Here is a 20,530-nt window from a genome sequence, read left to right as displayed (position 1 = left end):
TTTTTATTATTTACTAATATTATTCCATTATATTTGTATATCAAATTAATTCAGCCATTCAACACTCTAGGAAGAATGGTTTATTTCCAACTTTTTGCATCTATGAATATTTAAGTGCAAGTAGATATTTTATTTTCCTGCCATTAACTTTCTTAGAGAAATTAGCCCAGTAGTGGAATTGGTAGATCAAAGCATCAGAATAAATTAATCATTTTTCTTGTATAATTCCAATGAAAAGTGTGATTAGATGGATTTACATCAAATACATCAAACGATGTATTTTTCCTGAATTTTTAAATAATCAGAACTATTTTGTCTTTTGTCGTTTATAATATTTCCTGTGTCATGGATAGTTATAAATCCATCACACATCTGCAATTATAAGAGAAAACTTTCCATTCATCTCTGACTTTTTAATGGCCAGACTTTTTATATTCGGATTATTTGTCTGATTGGAGTATGTTCCAGTGTATGGTGTGAGATTTGATCTAATCACACTTTTCACCAAACCTCCATCCAGTTTTCTCATCAGTTTTATTGATGAATGGTTTGTGTTCTTCACATATTAAAAAAATTATCAGTGACTTTGCTTTTATATCAAAATCATGTTTTAATATTCTCCTTCCCTCTATGCAACCCAACAAACATTCCATTGAAATGAATTTTTTTAAAAATAAGAAATTCAACCAAACTACATGGTTGGCTGATATTGTTATTTTATGCAAATATGTTTCCTCAGTCATTAGTTTCTTTTTTATTTTATTCCTATAAAAACTTTTTTAATGTTACATATTAAAAATTGTTTACTTTTGTATTTTGTGGTATCCCTTATCATCTGTTCAGTTAAGAATTATTAATCTAGACCTAAATTATTTGAAAAGGTATCTCCACACTGATTTTTATTCATTTTTAAAGTGATATGACTTTTTATATCTGTGTTGTGAATATATTTAGAAGTGTGTGGTGTATAGGACAACACGCTGGGATAAATCAACATTTTTTTTCCCAAGCTACATTCCATTTTTTTCCTAGCAGTCCTTATTTTCTAGAGAGACTTTTCCTAAGTAGTTTATATTCTTAGCTTTGTCAAAAACTGCACTATTGTGTTCTATTGTCTCTGATTCTTGTTTGTCTAGTCTATTCTATTGGTTTTTAATTTAATCATAAAAAATTGATTACCTATTTATAATATCTGAAATATAATATCTGGAAGTATTATGTTCTCTACATTCCTTTTTTATTCTTCCCCATTATTATAGTATCATCATTTTAATTTTAACATTTTTATTATATTTTCATATATAATCAATGAATTATTTATTTATTTGTCTTATAGAATGTTTTATAATTATATTCTATATTAGTAGTTGGTGTGGTTATTTCTTTTTGCTCTATCAAAATGAAATCCATAATTTTTTCAAAGAGGTCAATGGAGGTATAAATAATAGTTGTGTTATCATTGGAAAATGCTACAGACTACCTAAGCAAAACTAGGAAATAAATGAAAGGTTTAGGAGTATGATATAGAGGCATGATAGTAATGGTGAGGAACTTCAGTTTTCCACATCTCTCTCCCACTCCTTTCTTTCTAAGAAAAAGCAGCTAATAATTTTTTGTATTGGATTAAATAATTTAATCTTTTAAAAGGCGAAGGAACCCATAATAGACATCTGATTCTGAATCTGATTTTCACCAACAAGGATGAATTTGTTGTTGGGACTAAACATTACCTACTGTGCACCAGACACTGTGCAAGCACTTTACAAATTATACCTCATTTCTTCCTCAAATAACCTTCAAGATAGATGCTGTTATTGCCCCTGTTTTACAATTGAGGGAACTGGGGAGAAACAGAGGTTACCCAGGGCCCAGCTAATATATGAGACTGGACTTGAACTCAGGTCTTTTTGACTCTAGGCCAAGTGCTGTATCCACTATGCCACCTAGCTGCCTCTAAGTAGTGATATAAGATTGAGAAGTAATCAATCTAGTTTAAAAAATTTTTAAAGCAGAATGTCTAATAAAATCTGACTGGTACCTTAAACTTAGGGAGATCAGATTTCAAAACATTCAGAGAGGGGTTTAGGATCTCATGGACTAACCTTCTGGGAAAGCAGACATGGAGGGATGGAATTTTTTTTTAAAGAGTCAACTCCAGAAGATGACCAAGTAAGCAATAATTCACTGTAGCTCTCCCATATTTACCACCAAACAGTCATAAAATAGCACACCATAAAATAAGAACAGTAGAGTCAGCAGAAAGATGAGGTGGAGCAGTCTTTTAGCACAGGAAACTTGGAAGAGTGGCAAGAAAGTTCCATCTCACTTGGGCTTAAGGGGAGTGCATTCCAGGACAGAAAGTGTCCCAGTAAGCCAGCAGCAAGCCCTACCTCAGCAAACCAACAGGATATCCTGAGTTCCAGGGTGGTGGATCAGGCAAACACCAACACCAGGACCCCCTTACATGCCTTAGAATAGCCAGGGGAACCAGTAGATTCCAGCCCCGAGAACCACCATGTACTTCAGTGTAGCCCCAAATGATCAGGCATCCTCCAGTGACTGAATCTCTATGTGCTTCAGCACAGCCCTGGGCAAACAGGTATCCTCCAGGAGCCAGACCTCCATGTGCTTCAGTGTGGCCCTGGAGAAGCACAGAAAAACCCCACCAGGCCTCAGCACATGCCAGAAACTAACACTAGGACCCCAGCCCAGCACCAGGTGAGCTGCCAGACCTCTATGGCCCCCAGCAGTGCCAGCCACCTCCCACCACACCCCCTCAAGCACCAGACATGAGGGTCCCCTATAGGCCTCAGGGCAAGATCAGCACAGCACCAAGGAAACAACCAGGGCCTGCAGCCACTGACACAAGAAACCTGAGACAGAACCCCTTCCACCCTGGGAGCAGAGATCAAATGTAAAAAAGAGGAAAAAGACAAAAAAGAAAAGATGAGCAAAAAACAACAAAAAAAGAATCTGACCATTGAAAGTTATGATGACAGGGAAAACCAAAACACAAAGTCAGAAGAAGACAACAGTGTCCAAACACCTATGGGCAAAACCCCAAAGAAAAACAGGAAGTGGTCTCAAGCTGAGAAAGAACTCAAGGATGAGCTCAAAAAGGAGCTTAAAAATCATATAAGAGGTAGAAGAAAATTGGGAAAAGAAATGGAGTGATGCAAGAGAATTATGAAAATAAAAAAGAGTCAACAGCTTGGAAAAACTGATTAAAAAGTAGAATTTGCCAAATGGAAAAGGAGTTACAAAAATCAACTGAAGAAAACAACTCCTTAAAGAGTACAATTGGCCAAGTGGAAAAGAGAGTACAAAAACTAATTGAGGAAAACAACACCTTAAAAGTTAGAATTGTACAAGTGGAATATAAAGACTCTATGAGACATCATGAATCAATCAAAAAAAAATTCAAAAGAATTTTAAAAATGGAAGAAAATGTAAAATACTTCATGAGAAAAACAACTGACCTGGAAAATAGATCCAGGAGAGACAATACTTGAAAGCCATAATCAAAAGGAGGACCTGGACAACATCTTTCAAGAAATTATCAAGAAAAACTACCCTGATGTCCCGGAAGCAGAGGGCAGAATAGGCATTGAAAGAATCCACCAACCACCTCAGGAAAGAAGTCCCAAAATAAAAGCTCCAAGGGACATTACAGCCAAATTTCTGAACTATCAGGTCAGGGGAGAATGCTACAAGTGGCCAGAGAGAAACAATTCATATATCAGGGAGTCACAATCAGAATCACACAGGACCTGAAAACTGCTACATTAAAGAATCAGAGGTCATGGAACATGATATTCCAAAAGACAAAAGAGCTAGGACTACAGCTAAGAGTCACTTACCTGGAAAAATTAAGCATAATATATCAAGGGAAAAGTAGTCTTTCAATGAAATAGAAAGATTTCAAGTTTCCATAAGGAGAACACCAGAACTAAACCAAAAATTTGACCACCAATATCAGTACCCAAGAGAAGCATAAACAGGTAGAAAGGGAAAAGAAAACACAAGAGATTCAATAGAGCAAAACTGTTTACATTGCTATACGGGAAAATGATACTTGTAACTCTTAAAAATTGTATCACTGACAGCAACAAATAGAAGAAATATGCATAGACAGAGGATATGAGTATATGGGAATGGGATATGGGAATATGAGAGAATGACATAAAAAAATTAAGGGTTGGAAAGAAGAATACAGTGGGTGCAGAAGAAAGGGAGAAGTAGAATGGGGTAAATTGTCTCACATGAAGAGGCAAGAGAGACCTATTACAGAGGAGGGGAAGATCGGGGGAGTGATGAGCATTGCTTGAACCTTACTCTCATCAGTATTAGCTCAGAAAGGGAATAATATATACAAGTTGAACATAGAAATCTGTCTTACCCGACAGGGAAGTAAGAGTGGAGAATACTAAGTAAAGGGTGGGGGGAGGGACTGACAGAAGGGAGGGCAGATCAAGGGAGGTAATAGACAGAAGCAAAACACTGGTGAGGTGGGAAAGGGTGAAAGGATAGAGGACAAACAGGAGGAAAAATAGACTGGAGGGAAATATACAGGTAGTAATCATAACTGTGAATGTGAATGGGATGGATGAACTTTCCCATAAAATGGAAATCGACAGCAGATGGATCAAAAATCCAGAATCTGCAATATGTTGCTTATAAGAAACACACTTGAAGCAGAGAGACACATGCAGAGTAAAGGTAAGGGGCTGGAGCAGAATCTATTATGCTTCAGCTGAAGTAAAAAAAAAAAATCAAGAGTAGTAATCCTGATCTTAGACAAAGTAAAAGCAAAAGCAGACCTAATTAAAAGAGATAAGGAAGGAAACTACATCTTGCTAAAAGGTACCATAGACAATGAAGCAATCAGATTAGAAGAGCAAGTAATACCTGGCTGATCCATGGGGAGGGCAAGAATTCACGACCAAACAAGAGGAAGAGAGCATTACAAAATATAGAATAGATAATTTTAATCATATTAAATTGAAAAACTTTTGTATAAACTAAACCAATGAAACCAAGATTAAGAAGGAAAGCAGAAAGCTGAGAAATAATCTTCACAGCAAATGTCTCTGATAAAGGCCTCATTTCTCAAATATATAGAGAACTGAGTCAAATTTATGAGAATACAAGTCATTCCCCAACTGACAAATGGTCAAAGGATATGAACAGGCAGTTTACAGATGAAGAAATCAGATGTATCTAGAGGTATATGAAGAAATGCTCTAAATCACTTCTGATAGAGAAATGCAAATTAAAATAACTCTGAAATACCAACTCACATCAATCAAATTGGCTAATATGACCAAAAAGGAAAATGATAAATGATGGGGAGGATGTGGGAAAATTGAGACAATAATGTGCTGTTGGGGGATTGACCCAACCATTCTAGAAAGCAATTTGGAACTATGCCCAAAGTGCAACCGGATTGTGTGTACCCATTGATCCAGCTATACCACTACTAGGTCTATATCCCAAGGATATCACGAAAAAGGGAAAAGCACCTATCCGTGTAAAAGTATTTACAGGAGCTCTATTTGTGGGGGCAAAATATTGGAAATTGAAATATATGCATAAATTAGGGAATGACTGAAAAAGCTATGTATATAAATGTAATGGAATACTATTGTGCAATAAGAAATGATGAACAGACACATATCCAGAAAACCTTGAACGATTTGTACAAATGGATGCAAAGTGAAATGAGCAGAACCAGGAAAACACCATACACAGTATCAGTGAAATCATGTGATGATCAACTATGAATGACTCAGTTTTTCTCAGCAACACAATGATTCTGGACAAGTACAAAGGACTCATGAAGGAAAATGCTATGCATATCCAGATAGAGAACTGATGGACTCTGAATGCAGATCAAAGTATTTTTTTTTACTTTGTTCTTTCTCATGTTTTTTTTCCCCTTTATTCTGTTTCTTCTTCCACAACTGTAATGAATATGGAAATGTGTTTTGCATGATAACATATGTATAAACTATATCTAACTGCCTACCATTTTCAGAAGGGGGGATGTGGGGAAGAAAAATTTGAAACTCAAAATCTTGTAAAAATGAATGCTAAAATTTTTCTTGATATGTAATTTTGGGAAAAAATAAAATACTATTTAAAGCAAAAAAAAAAAAGAATTCCAAAAATAAAGAGAAACACTTTCTTTGAGGAGGAAAAATTAGTTAACTTTCTTAAGAGAACAAAATGAATGAATAGGGAACTCACATATGAACATGCATTCTTAAAGGCAGGTACAGAAGCAAGAACTGTAGTACTTGGGGCATCCTCATGCGCAGACAGGTTCCCTAGGTTCAAGGTATTCTGTGGGTCCATTTAACTCACAACAATGTGTTTATTATTTTTCCTAGTCAGCTACTAGTCAGACACTAATTTGCTTTAAAGCTAAGGCATTTAACTAAATACAGTAGTAAGAAAAGTAGCAAAGAAACACTTTGTCCCATTTAACTTCTGGCACACTATCTCATGAATATACTCATCATAAGTGGTTAGAATAGACATACACAGGAAGCATGTGTCTAGTGCATACATATGCAACAGCCCACTTGTGAATTTTTTTTTTTGAGGCAATTGGGGTTAAGTGACTTGCCCAGGGTCACACAGCTAGTAAGTGTCAAGTGTCTGAGGTCAGATTTGAACTCAGGTCCTCCTGACTCCAAGGCTTGAGCTATGCCACCTAGCTGCCCCTTTTGTCATTTTTAAATGGCCAGAAAGAAATCTTCCAGGTTTTGAGTTTCCCTACATTTTCTCTAACGTGGAGGATTGTAAATCCCTGCAAACTATATCAGATGCAACATACAATGCATCATCTAGAAAACAGCATATTACCTAATTATAGAAATTATCATATTACATAGTTATTGGCAACTATAGAACAAGACATATTCAGTCACCCAATTCATGATATTCATATTAGAATTGCATAGGGCTAATCATAGTATAGGAAGTAAATGTAATGCATTGCACAAAATCTAAGTATGTATGATACCCAAAATTATAAGTCTCATGCAATATACTGCTCATATTCAGTTTGACCGAAGGATCTAAATCTTGCTACTGGGCCCAGATGGCTCTGGAGGAGAAAGTGAGGCTGGTGACTTTGCACAGCTCTCCCTCACTTAAATCCAATTAACTTGCAAGTCATGGCATCATCTTCCTGATATGATGGTCCTCTTCCAGAACGAAGTATAAACAACAACAATAACAACTGCTCATGTTACACATGTAGCATGTAAGAACATAGAACATGATCATATAGCAATAGTGACATTGAATATTAGCATATACATAACACATAATACTACCAACAAAAATTAATATTAAACAATCAAATTAATAATAATTTTATATAATCATTAGTTATTTAAGTTAAATATAGTTATGAAAAATAACAATAACTGTTATTATCCTAGAGCCAGTCTAATTCCGTTTTTGTTATTACATATCTTCACTCGCCAAGGTGCTCAGTGTCTCCCACTCTCTCCAAGAGCTGGTCATATCCAATCTGTTATTTTGCCCTTGCAACATCAGTCAGGTACATTTATAGTTCTGTATGGTCCAGCAAATGAACGTTTAAGTGTTAACAGTTGCACAAAAGCCAGATCTTCCACTTGCACTATTCCTTTGACCACCATTCTTTGAAGCAGTCTGTTCATATGACTCCTAAAATCAGATACCTCCTCTTCATGCTGGTAAATATTAAAGAACTGAACATAGGCTTGACAAACTATATTTTCAGTTTTTAAGCATTCTAGCACAGGGTCCATTGTCTTCAGACTAAGTGTGAGACCAAATGATTCCAACTTACCCTACATTCCCTGTAGGCTTTCAGTCAGTCAACTCCATTTCCTCACCTCATACTCAAATGGTTCCTCCCCAGAGTGATGTGAGTTCTCTCGGGGAGAACTTCTTAGCTTAGGGATGTGCAAAAGCACCTTTAGGTGCTTCTGATCCCACAAGTATCTCTTTTCCTCAGATCACTTGTGACATCCTTTGAGTACTCTCTTTCTGATCAGTGGTTTTAACTCCATGTAGTATTTTCTCATCTTTAGTAACAGGCTTGGTGATGTTTCCAATGCTCCCAAAACTGTACAAAAGTGGGGATATTAGAATGGTCTTATCCATGTATAATTTACAGGAAATGGTTATTGTTTAGTCTGTCTTATTTCTTGAGTACTTCATGGGTCTCTAGAGTATCTATGACATCACTTAAGATACTTTTAGTGCTCTATCTCTTAAGTTATATGCAGGGGTTTATTGGATCTAGCTTGAATGTGTTGGAAGAGCCAATTGTTAAATTTTCAATATGAGAATTTATACCTCAGAAATTGGCCAACACTAGAAATCAGGACCTGAGTTATTGTTTTGTTGATTCTCTAGACTTAGGAACTTAAAAATGTGTTGTTCATATATATATATATATGTGTGTGTGTGTGTGTATGTATATATATATGTATATGTATATGTATGTGTATGTGTATATGTATGTATGTGTATATATATATATATATTCCTAGAAAGCCAAATATTAAATGCTTATGAGCACATCTTTAGTTATATGACACTCTTAACTAGCAGCCCTCCCTACAGCTCTAGGCATATTGCTATGTATCAGTTTCCTAAAGATTCAACAGCCATATTGCTTATTTTAGCATAAATTCCACTCACACTGTATACAATAATGTAATAGTTATCAATATTTAAGTATACCACCACACCATACTACAATGGTTATTTTAAAGTAACTAGTTGAGCCTGCTTAACCATATGCACCACACACTGCTGTTCTATCACAGCCTGAAAAAAAATTACTTTTTCCAATGAATTTCTTCAGAACTAGGGATACTAAAATGGAGATCCTGATTGAGTCCCCAAAGTATATTACCTAGAGCAACCTACTCTAACTGGTAGGGTCCCTAGAAAAAGTTACCCTAGCTTGAAGATATTTCTTGGGTTTGCTTCTGTTTGCAAAATATATCTTACAAGTCTCAACTGATATGTTTACTTTTTTACTCAAAGCATATAATTAGATCAAAGCAAATGCATCTAATGAAATGGGATAGTAAGAAAAATATCATTAGAATATTTTAAGCTTAAACCTGGAATATATTCTCCCAGAGATTCACTATCACTGGGAAGAGTAGACATATGTAGGGATGACATATGGAGTTACACACATAGGGAATGAAAGTACAACTCATGCTACATGTTCATTAATATTGGTGTGTGAGATCATCACGTTTCTCTGGGTTTGGTGTATAATCTCTGCTAGGAGTTACTTACTGGTAGTGTTGCATGGTCCTCTTGGATGATGCTCTCCTGATTTTGTGACTGATGGATTTCTACCTGCTGTGAGCTTTTGGGTTTCATTTCCTCAGGATGCCTATTGTCCACCTTGGCTTCCATCTTGTGTTTCAATGACTGAAAAGACTCTCCTCAGTAAGGTTAAGGTGTTAGCTCTTTATGTTTAGCTCTGATTATGAGTAGCAACATTCATAAAGGTCAAAAGCAAAGTGTCCAAAGCTAAGGTTATTCAGCCTTTTGAACTCCCTGTGTCTAAGGTTGAATTATAGTCCTTTGTCCTAGACAACTACTTGGCATTGGGTAGAAATTCCTGATATTATCTTGGGTTTCATGTACTTAATCTAAAATAAAGGTTAAGCAAAAGAAGAAAGATTCTTGTCCTCCACTGACCTGGCTCAAGTTTCTGCTTTTGGCATATGGCCAGCACCTTGTCTCCCAGTCTTTGAGTCTCCTTACAGAAGAAAAGTTGGGTAATGGTAAATAAATACAAAAGAATAGAATGGTTCTATTCAGTAGTGTCAGATATGCCAAAACTTAGAAAGGAAATGTAAAGACAATTAAAAAAACTGGGTTTTTTGTTTTTTTTATCTATATTAATTCAACAATATTCAATAAGCATGTTCACTGTCACTCAAAAAGTGGAAGGATGATCCATAGAACTGAAAACCATTTGTTTGTGGCTACTCCACAAACAATGTACCTCTCTATAATTTTAGCTACAGTATCCTCAGAAAGCAGACTTGGTCTTTTGCCAGTGTTATACCTAACATGTTTCCAGTAAGATAGAACATATTAGAGTTTATATTACATTGGCATATCACTTGAGATATTATGGTGAGGTTTTAGTGTTGGACTTTGATTTTAACATATGCACAAAAGTAATAAGAAACATATTTTATTTATTTATTATATTTATTTTTATTTAGTTATTTTAGTTATTTCATATTAAAGTATTTATGTTAAATATTTGCAAAGGAATTACTAGAAAAATAATTTTAGCTTATGTTCCCATATAGGTTGCAGAGAATGAAGAGGTAGACAAATTCAATGAACAACTCAGTAAAATCCCTCAAATTGAATTAATACAAACTTTGTTACTTGGTGCCTTCAAGGCAAAAGTGGGAATAGGTATGAGTAGTGAGAAATATATCAATGTACAAGTCAGGAAAAAGAAATAGGAGAGACCCAAAACATGTAGAACGCACAAAAACCTCTCACCTTATATCATGAGTACTTTCTTTGAGAAAAAAAAAGATATGCACTGGGGAAGGAAAATGCAAAATAACTTTACAAAAATGAAAATAATTTAAATTGACATATAGGGAAAGATTTATTGGTGTAGGAATCATCCATCAATCAGTTCTTTGTGTACAGTCAGACTTGTCAGAAATAGTAAAAAGCTAAAAGAAAAAATGAGTAAAAGTTGGGTCACACAATTGAAACAACCAAATCTTGTCCTATTTAAATATGTACTTGATAATGAAAAATGTATAATGGATAGACAACGGGACATCAACACTACTCATAATGATTTTCTATAGAAGTTTAACTGATATAAATCAATTTCCACAACAGAGACTGAAGCAGCCTTAAAATCACCTTAGTCAGCAAACACTTGACTTACTTGCAAATGGAGAGAGATGGAAGGCAAAGGCACCACTATTATGGGATATAAACCCATTTGTATCATCCTACACAGAAGGATGATTGATGATTATAAGCAGTATTGGCTCATGGAATAGAGAAGCAGACTAGGGTTTAGAGGAAGCTTTTCAAGAGACCCATTTAGGAAAAATCATCATGAGAACATTTAAGGATGATAATGGAAGGACAACAAATAGGCAAAAAATGGCAAATATCTATGAAGATTTTTTTGTAACAAATTGTTTTCCTGTTGGGGCAGCTAGGAGGCACAGTGGATAGAGCACTGGCCCTGGAGTCAGGAGGACTTGAGTTCAAATCTGGCCTCAGACACATATCACTTACTAGCTGCGTGACCCTGGGCAAGTCACTTAATCCCATTGCCTAGCAAAAACAGAACAAAACAAAATTGTTTTCCTCATTAAGGAACCACATCAGTGTCACTAAAACAGTCCCAGATGTCTTCATAGGGAAGTAGAAATAACACTAATGGGAAGACAGGAAAAGCAGCCAAATTATACAAGTATATAAAGAAGAGATTCATGCTAGAGGCAACTCAATTGTAAGGATAAGGATGAATCAATTTACAAGGTATCTGAAAGAGGAAAACATAACAAAGCCCTGTAAAATTAAAAAAAAAATCTGTCCTTATTAACAGTGAGAAAGGTGCCCAAGAAAATGTCAACTTCTACTGACCTATCTACTTTTCTATCTATAGAAAATTTTTATGAGATTAATCTATACATAAAGAGAGGACCTCTACAGTGATGGCATTAATGGGGAAAAACATGGTTTTGCAAGTGATAATTCTTTACTATATATTTACCATTTCACAATTGACTAAAACTATACTGAATACAAAATACCAATGTGCTGTTTATTATGAGAAAATATGTGACTCAATAAAGTAAAATGTCACCTTAAAGATGTTCTTCCAAAAATCTGTTTCCATTCCATATGTTGAAATCATTCAAGGTTCCTTGAAAGATATCAACAGAAATAATGCTGCTAGATGACCTTTTCATTCTACACATCAGGTAAGGTATAAAATAAGCATATGTATGCCCACCTAAGGTATTTGTCATTTTGATGGAGGAAACAGTGCAGATTTCAAGTGGAAGAAGAATGTGATGGTAAGATCCTCCAAATGCTTCTGTTCATGGATGTCATTATTCTGGTTGCATTAAAGTTGTACAACAGAGCAGATCTCCTAGAAGAGATTTGCAACCTTTCAGATGAGTGTGACCTAACCATCTACACAGGAAAAGACCAATGGATAGAGAATGTCTGTAGCTCACATTTAAATGTGCATTAGATAGATCTTTCCAACTATATGTTTATCTGGGACAGAAAGTACAAATGTATGGTAAGTTGGGTGGAGCACTTTAAATAGAGGAAGAAGTAAAGCTAACTGCTTGCAGGAAATTGCAAAGCTCCCTAAATGAGCCACAAGCTTTTTTTTTTTTCCTCCAAGAAACACAGACCCATATATTTAATAACAACATTCTACCAGTTTTATAAATTGTCAGTAAGACATGGAACATAGCAGTCTTCAAAGGATTCAAAATAAATATCATAAAAAGGGCAATGAAGAAACACACGATAAATGTGGACAAGCTCCAAAATGTAACAATGAGAAGGCATTTTTTGAAAAGAAGAGTAAAATATGAACATTAAGGAAATGTATGATAGGAAGAGAGGAATGATTGGTCACATGGTGCCTTGGACCTGGCCCTGGAGTCAAGAGGACCTATGGACAGGTAGAGAGTTCTCTACTTGTTTCTTTGCAATATGTGGAAGAAACAAAACCTCCAACATATTGGGTAGACCCTCTTTGGCAAACTTATGGAAAGTCATGGATAAGAGCCAAGTCATATGGGCAGTCAGGGACAGGATTTAAACTTCATCATTGAAGGGAACATTCAAACTAGTGAATTTTGGAATAGCCAATGTAGTATCATGGCAAGAACTGGATTTGGAGTTAGAGGACCTGAATTCACATCCTACTGTGGACACAACTACCAGTGTGACCTTGAGGTCACTTTAGTTCCCCAGCTCCAGTTTCCTTATTCATAAAATGGGAGGAGGGCATAGGGGAAATGACTGATTTCCCAGAAGCTATGTGTAAAGGAGTAAAAAAATATGCCCTGCTTTGATAGCTCTCAGTCACTCTAATGTTCCTTCTGACAATATAGAGGAATGCAATAGAAAGAGGGCTAGATTGAGTGTTTGAGAATCTGGGTTCAATTCCTGACTTTGTTATTTAGCACTTATGCAATCTTGGGAAAATCATTTAACTTCCCTTGACTACTTTGTTTTCTTCATCTATGAAAGGAGAAGGTTGTACTAGATGACCTTTAAGGTCCCTTTCAGCTCTAAATCAATAATCCAGTGATGATAATTAGGGTATTCTCCATTCTTCTGACATGTTTGTTCTTCTTAAATCTGAGGAGGAATTTAAACATAATATGAAAGCATCTCCTTCTCTCTAAGAAACTCAACATTAAGAACAGAAGTGGTAAATCATTCTTGATACTTTCTGAAATGAAGTTCACATTTCTCATTCTGTAATTTGCTTTCTCTTACTTGAGCTGTTATTAACATGAATGTCTGCCAAGACTCAAACCACTCTAGACCATTTGGGAGGAATTGCCCCTTCTGGACACACCTTAGCATGAAGGGGAAGTTTCCCTACTCTACTCACTCCTTATTCACTTCATTTGTGGAAAGGAAGACAGCTAGGATTCAGTATTTTGTTTCTGAATTACTGGATTAGCAATGGGCAGTTAGCATTCTCAGATAGACTGAATCATGAAAGTGGAAAGGGAAGAAGAAATGATATCTAGTAACCTCTAGAATCTTTGCCTGTCCTATCACTGCCTGGCTGACATCAATCAATTAAGCCAGCCGACAGTGATTTTAACTCATTATTGTACTATTTCTGGCACATATGATGCTGATGAATATGTCACTCAAGCAGCCAATAATGTTTATGGATAGAAGGTTAATGCATCGTTTATTCCACTCTACTGCCCCACCCCCATAGGTTCTTTTTATGAGAAATAATTTGTAAAATATAAGATATCCAAATGGGCAAACACTCTATGCAATGCATTTTTTGTGGCCCATAACTCTTTCTAGGCCCCCATTAGTACAACATTCCTGCTTACAACCCCAGTGCCAGCAGATTCATTAATATTCACATGAGAACTTTTCCTCACTCTGGCTGTGGAACATAATTAGGACAATCTCATCTTCATAGAAAAAATTGTTCCTGGTACCACCTGAGGCACAGCAGCACATTCTCCCTTTCTGTCCCAGTATGCTGAGAAGATCTGAAATGGAAATGTGACAAACCTCACACTCCCCTCCTACATGGAAACTCATGCCTGAGCAGCAGTAGCTTCCAGAACAATGATAGAAATAATCCTATGCAAAGCACATCACACTCGAGGTAATAGACCAAACTCTCTAAAAGTCAGCAAACTGCCTTCTGGGAAGAACAGATAAAAAAAAAAGGAACGAGAGACCTAAATTGCTACAAATCTATGCCCCCAAACTAGGCAATAGGAAATCATTTTACAGTAGTTGAATGCAGAAAGCAGACTTATGAAATATAGAACTAAGATTGCAAATTGGAAATAAAAACTGGGACTTAAAGCCCTCCAGGAAGTTAGATGAGGAGCTGCTGGATAATGAATCTAACAAAGAAAAAATTAAGAGGGGTGTTCTCGAGGTTGCTGCAGAAATCAAAGGAACTGAAGATAAAAATATTTCTCAATTTACAGAGACAGTAAACCTTTCTCTGAAAACAAGGGAGAAAAGACAATCTTTACAATCTGGGAAGGAAAGAAAGAAATGAGAAAACTTCCCAAATTGGTAGCTTGTTTGAATAATAAAAAGGAAATAAAAACACATTGTAAACACAACAGCTCCAGACATAGCCCAACACTTTAGCTTGCTAATCTAATGAAGTGATGGAAAGTGAATTCTTCATTTACTTCTTGCGTTGAAAAATGTAAACCCAAAATATGCCATTCTCTGTTACTGGGGAGGCAATTGTTGCTAAGCAAGATAGGGTTGGCAGGACCGATGCTACTTCTTAGGCAGACCCAAAGCTTTCACTCTATTTAAAGTGTGTTTATTTTTTATTTTTTTTAACCCAGAAGACTTTTAAAAATGACTTAGGAAATAAAAAATAGCACTGAAGTAGGAATAATTAAAATCCATAAAAATGTCTTAGCATTGAGGTTTGATTGTTTAAAGTGTTTAGCCTAATTTTATTTGGTTCGTAAAAAAGCTTTAAAATCCTCTTACAAACAATATTCCTACCTTATCCATTACCTTCTTTCCCCTTGTTGCTTACTAGATATCGTAACCATCTTAAAAGGGCTGGACTGAATACATATCTCATACTACAACAGCTTACTCTGCTACTTTTCTGACATTGCCTCTTCTTTTCTGGGGTTTACAACCAAAACCTTAAGTAGGAATTCTTTCTCTAAGATTTAAAAAAAAGAAAAGTTGATCTAGTTGGGTGGGAGGGGAAGCAACATAAAGGATGGTCTGAACCTAGATGTTGTTATTTATGCCAGACAAGGGAGCAGCCTGTCCTATAGAGAATCTTGCCTGTACCCCCATGGGTGGGAACTTCAGGCCCCTGAAGAGGGGCAGTAGTAGTTAAGTACTTGTAAAGGGAATGGAATCACACTCTGTGACATAGGTTATGGAGGGCAATTAAGGATAAGGATGACATTTTATTAATTGGCTCAAGAAGGAAATATCTCCCCTTCACCCCAAAGGGAAGCACCCTGCACCCCATGTTATTGCTCCAAATGAAAGGCATAGTTGCTCAGGCTCTAACCATTTTGAAGAAATCATTGTGAGTGCCATCCCTCCCTCCCAGAGGGTCCTCATTGTGCTTGCTTAGTCTCTTATGATTATAGGATTTAGACCTGAAAGGGACCTTTGAAATCACCTAGTTCAACTCTCCCTCCAAATAACAACAATAACAACAACAACAGCAACAACAAAAACAACAAGACTCAGAGAAGACCTAACAGTTATGCAACTAGTAGCAGAGCCAAGTTTTTAATCCCAATTGTCTAGTTATAAACCCAGTGCTCTTTTCCCTTTGCCACACTCCCTCAACTCCACCGTGTGCTACAATGCATTTGTTAGCTAGCAAGAGTGAGGGGAGGCTTGCTAATTTGCATGAATGGTCTTTCACATAAGAAAGATCCCTTGAGGTGATCAATATCACTGATGCCACATTATAGATGAGATATCCATAGCTGAAGACAATTTTATTAGGTAATTCCCTATAGGAGCACATATCTCATTCTCAGTGGATTTTAGTTTCAAAGGGACAGTCTCTGAAGGAGTAGATACATCCAGAGCCAAAACAGATGGTCGTGTATCTTTGATACATTCAGGAGAATGATGCCAGTGGCAGAAATGCAGTAAATTTTCTTGCATATAATGTCATACAAAATATGTTAGTGTAAGGTAAAAGGTAAGGAGATAGATGAATTGCCAGAAATGCATTATGTTAGAAAGCTTTTTATTAGACACTGGGTTCCAATCCTTTTTTCCAGAGGAAGATTTTTTTTTTTTACTTTCCCCAGAACCTGAGTTCATCAGTAGGGAAAGGGAAAAAGTGATGTTAGTGATGCTGCTCTGAGTATCTGGACATTGGTTGCTTCTAAATACATCCCCTCTCTTCCCTGTTTAGATAGCTGTCCAGTTGCAGAATGCAGGCTTGAGGAGCCATTACTTCCTCTTGATTAACCATGTACAGTTCAGAGATGGGCCAGTGGGGAACTTCAAACATAGTTCTTATATCTTTGTAATGTGTTTCCTTTTCTCACCAAGCCCTTACTTCATCACTTTTTTAACCCCCCAAAAATGGTTCTTTGTTTAAATATGATTTAAATCAAATCATATTTGTATCACTATTTCTGTGCTAAATACTCCTGTTGAAATAGATATAGCCTCTTCCTAGTCTCTTCCTTTTAGAGTATGATTTTAGTGTAGCTTCTTGGTTATGACTAACTTCCTGAAAAAAATGATAATTATTGCTGTAGGATTTAGTCATTCAACCACACACCTGTGAATATATTCACAGCAAATCTTTAATCCACAGACTTGCTTGCAAAATAGACATTGTTGGCATGCACGGGAGAAACTGTTTACTGATTTAAGTACCAAGTCAGGTGACATGCAATCTTCTGAGCCTTTGACTGGACATTTGGGATTTTTAAATCCTGGATCACTCTTTTCTGATATCTTTATTGTTTTTTCGTGTAAGAGTCTGCTAAATCAGTTTCACCTCTTCTTTATACAGCTGTAGTGATTCACTCCTAATAGGGCTACATGTATTGCTTTAGCTTATGTAACTTTATGCTACATCTTAAGACAGGTTGTACTTAGGGTAAGCTTATCAGAATTTATAGGAAAGCATCTCAAAATATGTTTAAACAAAGAAAACTTTGCTTACACTCTGTCTCCATTTGCTTCATAATCACATCCTTTGTATACTTCCTGTGCATATATTCTCTCACATTTAGAAAATGATGTCTGCTCTAGTCAATTAAAAGAAACTCCTCACAGTGATGTTTTAGAGCACTTCTCCTTCATCCTAAGCCTCCTTTGACTTCTCTGCTTCATTTCAACCAATCATTCCTGTTTCAATGTTTCTGACCTTGCTTTCTGGGGAACATCCTTTCCAAATTCACATTTGATTTTCTAAGTACTTACTCATCCTGTTTCTTCCAGGATGACTCCTCTTTTCTCCACCTCACATTAGTTGTGAGTATTCCTTAGGGCTCAATATTGGTCCAATCATTATCCCATCTGTTCATTCATCTCTCTGGGAACTTCATTCACTCTGAAGGTCAGTCTTGGGCCCCTTTAGAGCAGGGACTGTTCCATTTTTATTTTTGTTTCCAAAGCACAGAACATACTGCTTAACATGTAGTAGGCAATATGTAAGTGTTTGTTGATTGATTTTTTGATTAGACAAAATGATGTTTATACTTCATAACCCTATCCTCCATTCTGTGTGATTGTGTGACCCTTCCCAACAAAATGATTACATTTGTTCTGCTCCATACCATAACAACCCATCCATTGTTGCCGATGTTGTTCAGCTGTTTCAGACTTGTCTGAGTCTTTGTGACCCTATTTGGGGTTTTCATGGCAAAGATACTAAAGTGGTTTGCCATTTCCTTCTTCAGCTCATTTTACAGATGAGGAACTGAGGCAAACAAAGTTAAGTGGCTTGCCCAGGGTCACACAGCTAGTAAGTGTCCGAGGACCTATTTGAACACACAAAGAGTCTTTCTGGCTCCAGGCCCACTGCTCTATCCACTGTACTACCACAATGCCTGTACAGAACCACATGTTTTTGATATTTCATAGTCCTTTTTCTTCATCAGAAGCTAACTTGTGGTATGGTACTTTGGAAACAATATCGAATTTGAAATCAGAAGACTTGGATTTGAATCATGACTTTGCCACTTACTATGTGAGATATCTTGGGCATGTAGCTTGTCTCTGGGCCTCATTTTGTAAACTGTAAAATATAGGCATCATAACCCCCTCATTTGTAAAATGAAGGGCTTGGTCTAAAATCTCCTAGGCCCCTTCTAGCTCTCAATTATGACCCCATGAAGCTGTCCTATGTTCTATTCCATTTGTGCTCTAGTAGAGGACAGACCAGCTAAGGTGGTAAAATAATTTAAGCTATGGTTTTAATGGTAGTTAGTGGATTAATGTATTTCCCTTCCCAGATAACATTTGTATTTTAATAGTCATTTACTACCTTAACCCCAAGGAGTAACTTATGGCCTCTGGAGCAGGAGTCCAATCTAACCTCCAAACTTCCTTGAAGATATTATACTGCTTCATATTTATGTTTATACAGTTTCAAAAGGGTATTAGTAAGGATGTACTCCCATCCTTCATCCTCCCTCTGGCTCCACTCATGAAAACTTTATGTATGTTTTACTCTTTATGAAACTCAAAAAATACTTTGCCTGACCTAAACTTCCTTTCCCACAAACATATCAAAATAACCTTAAGACAAATAAAATAAACATATCTTTTTTATTACCTTGATCTTTTGTTGAACTTAACACGTTGAGACCTGGCCTGGGGCATAACAGGAAATCTTTCAAGCAAGAAAAATACCACATTAGACATAGTTATTCTCAAGCAAACATACAGCCTGTCATTGGAGATCCATCAGAGACAGTTAAGGAATGCAAACAAGGGGAAACTCAAATAGAAATATTTGTTCTTCCTTGGCTCATTCCTCAGCTAAAACAGATAGCAGCCTCCTGTTATATCCTAGAGGGGTCCAGGGTAGTATCTTGGCCAATTGGACATAATATGGAGAGATGTTATATATCCCTCTCCTTGGCCATAAGAATATCTTTGGAAAACTAACCATAGTTAGAATATCAGGTTCATCATATCATTCTGTCTTACTGCCTACCATCCACCCTAGCTGCTTTAAATGTCCATGGCTATCTGATTGAGGAACATAAATGGAGAGTGGTAATACCATTAAGTTAATTCTCTTCTGACTTTAGTGGACAGCACGCTCAATATGAGAGGCAGTATGATATAGTGGAAAAGAGCGCTAGGTCTGGAGTCAAAGGTCTTGGATTCAAGTCTGAACAATTCCATTTACTACCTATGTAATTGTAAATCAAGGTATCTAACTCTTTGATCTCAGTTTCCTCATCTGTGAAACAAGGAGGTTGAAATAGATGTCTTCTAAGATCTCTTTTAACACTATTCCTATGGTCCCCTAATTTTTTTTTTTCAGATGAACAAACTGAGACTAAGAGGAAGGATATGACTTGCTTAAGGTAACATACATATAAAGTAGATGAGCCAGGATTCACATCCAGGTCCACTGACTCTAAAAGCCTTGCACTTTCTACTGCACCAACCTCCAACATTGCCTTCAACACTGAACTGCTTTAAGGAAGAATTAATGTTAGTCTAATAAGGCCATAGCTCATGCATGGAGCTAAACTCAGTTTCCCCAACCATTTCCAGCAATTCATTTGGCTCAGCACTGAAGGACATACATTTTGGAAGGACAGAACAATACTCTTATTTGTTCCTTGGACTACACGCCAGCAGTGAAAAAGGCTGCTTATGTTGGAGAATATGGCGTTGAACCAAGAAGAACAACCCTGACTTTATCTTCTAGTACCCTATCTCTTCCTCTCTGCCAAGGATGCAGGGACTCTACATCCATGTGGCACTTATATAGCAGCTGCTTACACATGGTAATTAGAACATGTGTATGCTTTGGTGATCCTTAGTCAAGATCTCAAGGATCTGCTTTCTTCTTCAGTTTGTGTTTATTTCCGAGAAGATAGGTGAACCAAACAGTGATCCTGAGATAAGTATTTTCAATCTTGGAGTCACCCACATGAATTTGAGAATTTAGGACCCCCTGGGTCCCTTAGCCAGAGCTGATTAGCAGAAAGCAGTTTTGTGCAACTATATCCTTCTAGTAGAA

The 20,530-nt window shown here is 36.5% G+C and overlaps 1 pseudogene; it reads left to right on the top strand.

The window, feature by feature from the left end:
• Positions 1–2,569: 2,569 nt before the first annotated feature.
• The window catches only part of LOC114022882, a 148,432-nt pseudogene continuing 130,471 nt past the window's right edge, over positions 2,570–20,530 (top strand).

This window comes from Vombatus ursinus, unplaced genomic scaffold (assembly GCF_900497805.2).
Source record: "Vombatus ursinus unplaced genomic scaffold, bare-nosed wombat genome assembly UNPS02014814.1, whole genome shotgun sequence".
In the NCBI taxonomy this organism is placed as follows: domain Eukaryota; kingdom Metazoa; phylum Chordata; class Mammalia; order Diprotodontia; family Vombatidae; genus Vombatus; species Vombatus ursinus.
The sequence above is the reverse complement of the archived record's forward strand: the minus strand, read 5'-3'. Positions and strand labels throughout refer to the sequence as shown.